Genomic DNA, 6,553 nt, shown 5'->3' on the forward strand with positions numbered 1-6,553 from the left:
GCAGCCTCCGACCTCGCCGTAACTTCAACCTTAACACCCGTCGCTGCCTCCACGTCGTCACACCTGCCTCCTCGTCGCCACTACCGCCTCCTCATCGCCGCTCCGGTCGATTCTGCCACCTCCGACGCCTCTTCCAACAATTTCGATCAAGGTTGGTTTTTTCTCGTTTATTGCACAATTTGTTCCCCTTTTACCTTCCAATTATTTGCTAAACACACTGATCAAAACTGAAAAAGTGTGTTGGTTGTGGTAAAGGAACTATATTTGACTAGGGTTTTGGTATGAAATATACCTCCTAATTTACTAGAAGGCGTGTCATTAGAGTACAAATCCCACTTTGTTATCTTGTTCTCTCCCAAACTTGCTTAATGCAGCCCTTAGTAAATTCATAGATTTTCGAGGAATTTCCAGTTCTCGAGGTAAAATATAAGCATGCAGGGGCTCAGTCTTCTGAACAATGCAAATTCAACAATTACTGTTTCCATATAGAGCTTTGCTATAGGGACCCAAAATATGGGACCAATAGGGGGGACAAGTGAGGTGTTCCCCTCCTATTGGATAATGAGTTGACCATCATTAATGATGACCAACTCATTATCCAATAGGAGGGGGACACCTTACTTATCCCCCCTATTGGTCCCATATTTTGGGTCCTTGAGGAATTTTTCTTCCATATATAGGAGAGTGGTCAATTTTGAATCCATTCATTAATTAGACAGTCGAGAGATCCCAATCGCGATCGATCCATTTATTTTTCTCATGCCTTAACTAACTTGCGTGGCAATTTTGATTAAGAACTCTTGACCAGTTTTGTAACTCAGAACGAGTGTCAAACTCTGTGAAAAGAGTTGTTTGAACTGAAAATTCGGTTAATAAGCCAAGTGGATTTGTTGTTGCTGAAGTTGAGAATGCTGATCCTCTCCAAGATTCTCCCCTTAGCCGGTCACTAGGTGATTGTGTTTCAAAAATTGCCCGCCTCTATGCCAAAAATGTTAATCCCTCTCTGATCTCCAAAATCCAACTAACCTCCTTTACTCGGTTGAGTTTGGGGTTTTATAGGATGATAAGGGGTTGTAACTAAGGTTTTAAATATCGGATGTCGGGTTCATGTCGGATGGCTGAAATCCATGTCGGATAGTGGAAATCGGTGATATATCGGGGGACATTGACTAAATATCGAATTGTCATATCTGGTAGTGTGCATATGTATAATATCATATCCTAAATGTAATCTAAGCATTCATAAGTTCAATATAAGCATACTTTATAAATTCTATAGACTAAACATATAAAAAAGTAAATAATATATGGATTTGGGTTCATAAATTCTTTCTATCGGGTTCATAAGAAACCCTTAAATATGAGAACGGGTCAAACGGGTTTGGGTATTTATCACTAAACCCAAATCCGATAACAAAAAAATAGATCTTAAAAAAAAGTACCATATCGGCCGATTTTTCAAAGCTAAAAAAAGGTCAATATGCCCAATATGATCCTGATATTTCTGATTTGGCCCTGAAAACCGACATACGAGTTGAAAACGTCAATGTCGTGTCGGTCAAGCCCTCAAACCGATATGTCGGCTGACATGTCAGACATGTTAGCCGATATTTAAAACCTCGGTTGTAATTGACCCCTTAATCCGCTCCTAAGTGGGCGTGATTTCTTCAGATCGTGGGAAATTGGTTTTGAAACCGTTCAGCTTATGTTTGAATAAGTCAAACGCCCAGGTCAGCGTTCAGGACCCTTACTCTGCGTCTTAGGCTTGAGACGTAGAGTTGGGTGTCTGTTGAGTGCTGAAAACGTAGGGGTCGCCTGTGTTTCGTTTACCGAAAGTTGGAAACATAAGGGTCGCCTGTGTTTTGTTAACTGGAACGCAGAAGTGAGTTCTGCATTTAGAAGGGGTTAATGACTTGTAACCTCTTTAGTAGAGCGTTGCGAAGACCATTATTCTTGTAATATTTTCTTTAGCTATTTGAGATGTGAGAGTCGTTAGATTGTAACTCTCACAATTGATTGTGAAGGCTGTTAAATCAGAGCTTTCATCAATCGTCATGAAGGTCATTGAATTGTAACCTTTCTCGATCTACGTGAAAATCTTCCAATCACAGTTTCGTTTTGTTGACGTGAAAGTCGTCTGATTGTAACTTTTATTGTCGAAATGTTAATTGAAGTTTGATGGGGATCAGCTATCTAATGTGATTTTTAGACAGCCTACAAAGATGGTCAAGCATCCGAAGCCTTATCATTTAGGGTGGATTCAGAAGGCGGCAATGCTGAGTTTAGTTAATCAAGGCACTTTCAGATTTGCACTCCATGAGTCGTATATTGACGAGGTCATGTGCGATGTTGTTCCATTGGATGTTTGTCAGGTTATACTGGTCAATCCTTATTTGTGGGATATGTACGCAGTTTATGATAGGTGGGCCCAGAAGTATTCGTTCACCAAGGATGACAAGCAGTTCATATTTCGTTCGCCATCTCTTTCGCAGGAGACGATCTTGGTGACGATGACTCAGGCAAAGAGGCTACTGAATGCAAGCAAGAAGTTTGTTTTATTGTTCATTAGGCCTTATAAGGAGCAGCTGAATGCTAAGTATGCAGACTTGTTTTCAAAGATCACTGGACTACCGCCAAGATAGAGTGTGGAGCACGAGATTATATTGATGGGAGAAAGTTCTTTGCCGAATATAGGTATTTACTGCACATCTGTATAGGAGTCTGAAGAGATTAATAGGCAAGTTCAGGAGCTTCTAGAGAAAGAAGTGACAGTGTCGAGTTGTTCACCTTGCGGATCACTAGTATTGTTGGTGCCCAAGAAGGATGGAGGCTAGCGTATGTGTGTAGATTACCGGATACTCAACAAGATAACGGTCAAAAATAGTTACCCACTACTATGGATCGATGATCTTATGGACCAATTGGAGGGAGCGAGGTTCTTCACAAAGTTGGATCTTAAGTCTGGTTATCATCAGGTGAGGATTCAGGAGGATGACACTTGGAAGACTGCGTTCAAGACCAAGCAAGGTATGTTCGAGTGGTTGGTGATGTCGTTTGGGTTATGCAACGCTCCAGCGACCTTTATGAGGCTCATGAATGATTTGTTGTGATATTTTATAGAGGATTTGTGATAGTTTACATTGATGATAACTTGGTGTACCCTGGGAGGAGCATCTTGTTTATGTTGAGAAGGTGTTTGAAGTGTTGCGGGACAGTCAGCTGAAGCTTAACAGGAAGAAGTACGAATTTGGGAAGGATGAGTTGGTGTATCTCGACTTCATTATGAGGAAGGGCTAGCAGAGAATAGATCCAAGTAAGGTGGTGGTGATTACAAAGTGGCCGACGCCTAGGATAATAACGGATGTGAGAAGCTTCATGGGGGCTTTCAAGTATTTTGTGCAAGTTTATTCCACATTTTTCTACTTATGTGACACCTTTACATGGCCTTACTAAGGCGAATGTTCAGTTTGAGTAGGGGCAGACGCATGAGGAGACTTTTCAATTATTAAAGAGGAAGATCTCAGAGGTACCGGTGTTGACATTACCTAATTTACAGAGGACCTTCGAGGTAGAGACTGACGCTTCTAACTATGCTATGGGCGTTGCGTTAATACAAGATGAGAAGCCGGTGGAGTACCATTCTGAGATATTTACGGGTGCTTGTAGGCTGTCTAAAAATCACAATAGATAGTTGATCCCCCATCAAACACCGATGATGGAAGTTACAATCTGACGACTTCCAGAAGGCTACAATTTGAGGACTTTCACGTAGAAGGCTACAATCTGACGACCTTCACGACAACTGATGAAAGCTCTAATTCAACAGCATTCATAATCAACATCGGGAGTTACAATCTGACGACTCTCATATTCTCAAGGAGCCAAGACGAAGATTACAAGAGGACGATCTGTGCAAAGCTCTGGCAAAAGAGACTACAAATTGACGGTCTCTTCATATTAGAATGCAAATATCTCTCAAACCGTGAGGAATTTGGCGAAACGGAGGAAGCGAACCGAAGCCTATGGCTCGGTTCGGATGACCCTGTCTCGTCGAGATAGCCGATTTTCATATATAATTCGTCCAATTCCGACGTACGGTTTGAAAGTTATGACATGTTCTTCGTAGCAAGTTATGTTCTGAAGTCCGTCTGCAAGACTGGACTTCGTCAGAACATTGGACTTAGCCTGAAGCTCGCCAAGCCCGCCTAAGGTTCGCCTCTGCAAAATAGAGTCAAAGCGCACAGGTCGAACCAGCGTTATAACCTCAAAATGCAGAGTTAATCTCTAAAACAGCACAAACTGTGCGTTTTCAGCCTAGAACAGGCTTAACTCTGCGTTTTCAACATCAAAACGCAGAGTTAATCTCTAAAACAGCACAAACTGTGCGTTTTCAGCCTAGAACAGGCTCAACTCTGCGTTTTCAACATCAAAATGCAGAGTTAATCTCAAACGCAGAGTTAATCTCCAAAACAGCACGAACTGTGCGTTTTCAGCCTTTAAACAGGCTCAACTCTGCGTTTTCAGCCTAAAACGCAGAGTTAATCTCTAAAACAGCACAAACTGTGCGTTTTCAGCCTAGAACAGGCTCAACTCTGCGTTTTCAACATCAAAACGCAGAGTTAATCTTTAAAACAGCACGAACTGTGCGTTTTCAGCCTAGAACAGGCTTAACTCTGCGTTTTCAATATCAAAAAACAGAGTTAATCTCTTAAACAGGCCCAACTCTGCGTTTTCAGCCTAAAACGCAGAGTTCATCTCTAAAACAGCACGACCTATGCATTTTCAGCCTTTAAACAGGCCCAACTGTGCGTTTTCAGGCCTAACTCTGCGTTTCAGGTCCAGAAACGCACAGTTCGGGCCCAGAACGCTATTTTCAGCGTTTTGACTCGTTCCAAGCACTAACAGAACGTTCGGTCAAAAGGCTGGCATTTATTTTTGGATCTGGGACTTGGCAGCAACAGAGAGCTTTGGAGATCAACGACTTGAAGGAGCTCTTGAATCATTTTGGAAGGCTTTTAATTGAAGCATTTGAAGTTATTCGGCCTTGGCTTATAACCGACTTTCGGTTCAAATCAACTCTTTTTCAAGAGTTCAAACTCGTTCAGAGTTATCAACTCGATCAGAGTTCAAAACTTGCTCTGCAAGTTCTTCTAAAACTCGTCAGAGTTATCAACTCGATCAGAGTTCAAAACTTGCTCTGCAAGTTCTTCTAAAACTCGTTCAGAGTTATCAACTCGTCAAGAGTTATCTTCAAACTTGCCACGCAAGTTCTCCACAGCGTCAAATCGTGAGGAGAAGACATCGTTCCAGTGAATCAAGACGTTCGGATCGTCAACGAGAAGCAAACTCGACGCGAGCATTCGAGGGAGGCATCTCATCGCCACCGTGAAGAACCCAGAATTAAACAAAGGGGAGAATCAAATTCGTTCTCCTCTCTTTTGTAATCGGAATCCAAATTGTAATTGATTTTGAGAGGAATACAAGTCAATTTTTCTTTCATTGTCTTTTTACATCAAATTTTCTCACAAACAAAAGATGGCGACTCCGCTGGGGACTAGCTTCTCTGACGAAGAAGTGGTGGCGCAATCCGACGTTCATCTCACTGGAACGACCGTTGAAACTCTGATCATCGAGTTTGATCAAGCCAAGTACGAGGAGGCCATCTCCTCTGGATCCCTTAGCCCTAAGGCTATGCGCAAGATCCATAAAGTTTCTGAGGAGACTAAAGCTCCAGTTGTAGCTAACTCATTTAAAGACTATCTCCAATGGGGGTTGCACTGTTCATACAGTCCCCTCTCTAAAAGAGAACGCCAAAAAAGCCGATCCTCCAATCAACGCGAACTCCGCGTTTGCGAGCCTCAACATGAGCTCTGCATAAGCCAAGCTAAACGCAACCCTCAGGTGTGCGTTTCCCAGATAGAACACAGCATTCAGAGGCGCGTTCTAATGGCTGAACGCAACTCTCAAGAGTGCGTCCCAGAACCAAAACGCAACTCTCAGGAGTGCGTTTTAGAACTCAAACGCAACTCTCAGGAGTGCGTTCTAATATTTAAACGTAGACATCAAACCTGCGTTGATCTGACTGAACGCAACTCTCAAGAGTGCGTCCCAGAACCAAAACGCAACTCTCAGGAGTGTGTTTCACAAACTGAACGCGACTCTCAGGAGTGCGTTTCACAAACTGAACGCAACTCTCAGGAGTGCGTTTCACAAACTGAACGCAACTCTCAGGAGTGCGTTTCAGAATCCGAACGCAGATCGCAGGACTGCGTTTCACTAGCAAAACGCAGACTTTGGTCTTGCGTTAATCAAGCTAAACACGACCCTCGTGTTCCTTCTCTGGAACACGATGTGATTCGTCGTGTTCAAAATGATCAACATGGATTTAAAATTCATGTTTTCCAAAAACCAGTCCCATCCTTTAATGGACAGGGGGTTCCATCTTTACCCCCACGCTCCGTGAGAGGTTCATCCCAAGTCTCTGACTGGCGGGAATTGCTGTCGATGTTCAACCAACCGACAAATGTCGTTTTGCTCAATAATCGACGACATC

This window comes from Asparagus officinalis, unplaced genomic scaffold (assembly GCF_001876935.1).
Source record: "Asparagus officinalis unplaced genomic scaffold, Aspof.V1 AsparagusV1_Un593, whole genome shotgun sequence".
Taxonomy (NCBI): Eukaryota; Viridiplantae; Streptophyta; class Magnoliopsida; order Asparagales; family Asparagaceae; genus Asparagus; species Asparagus officinalis.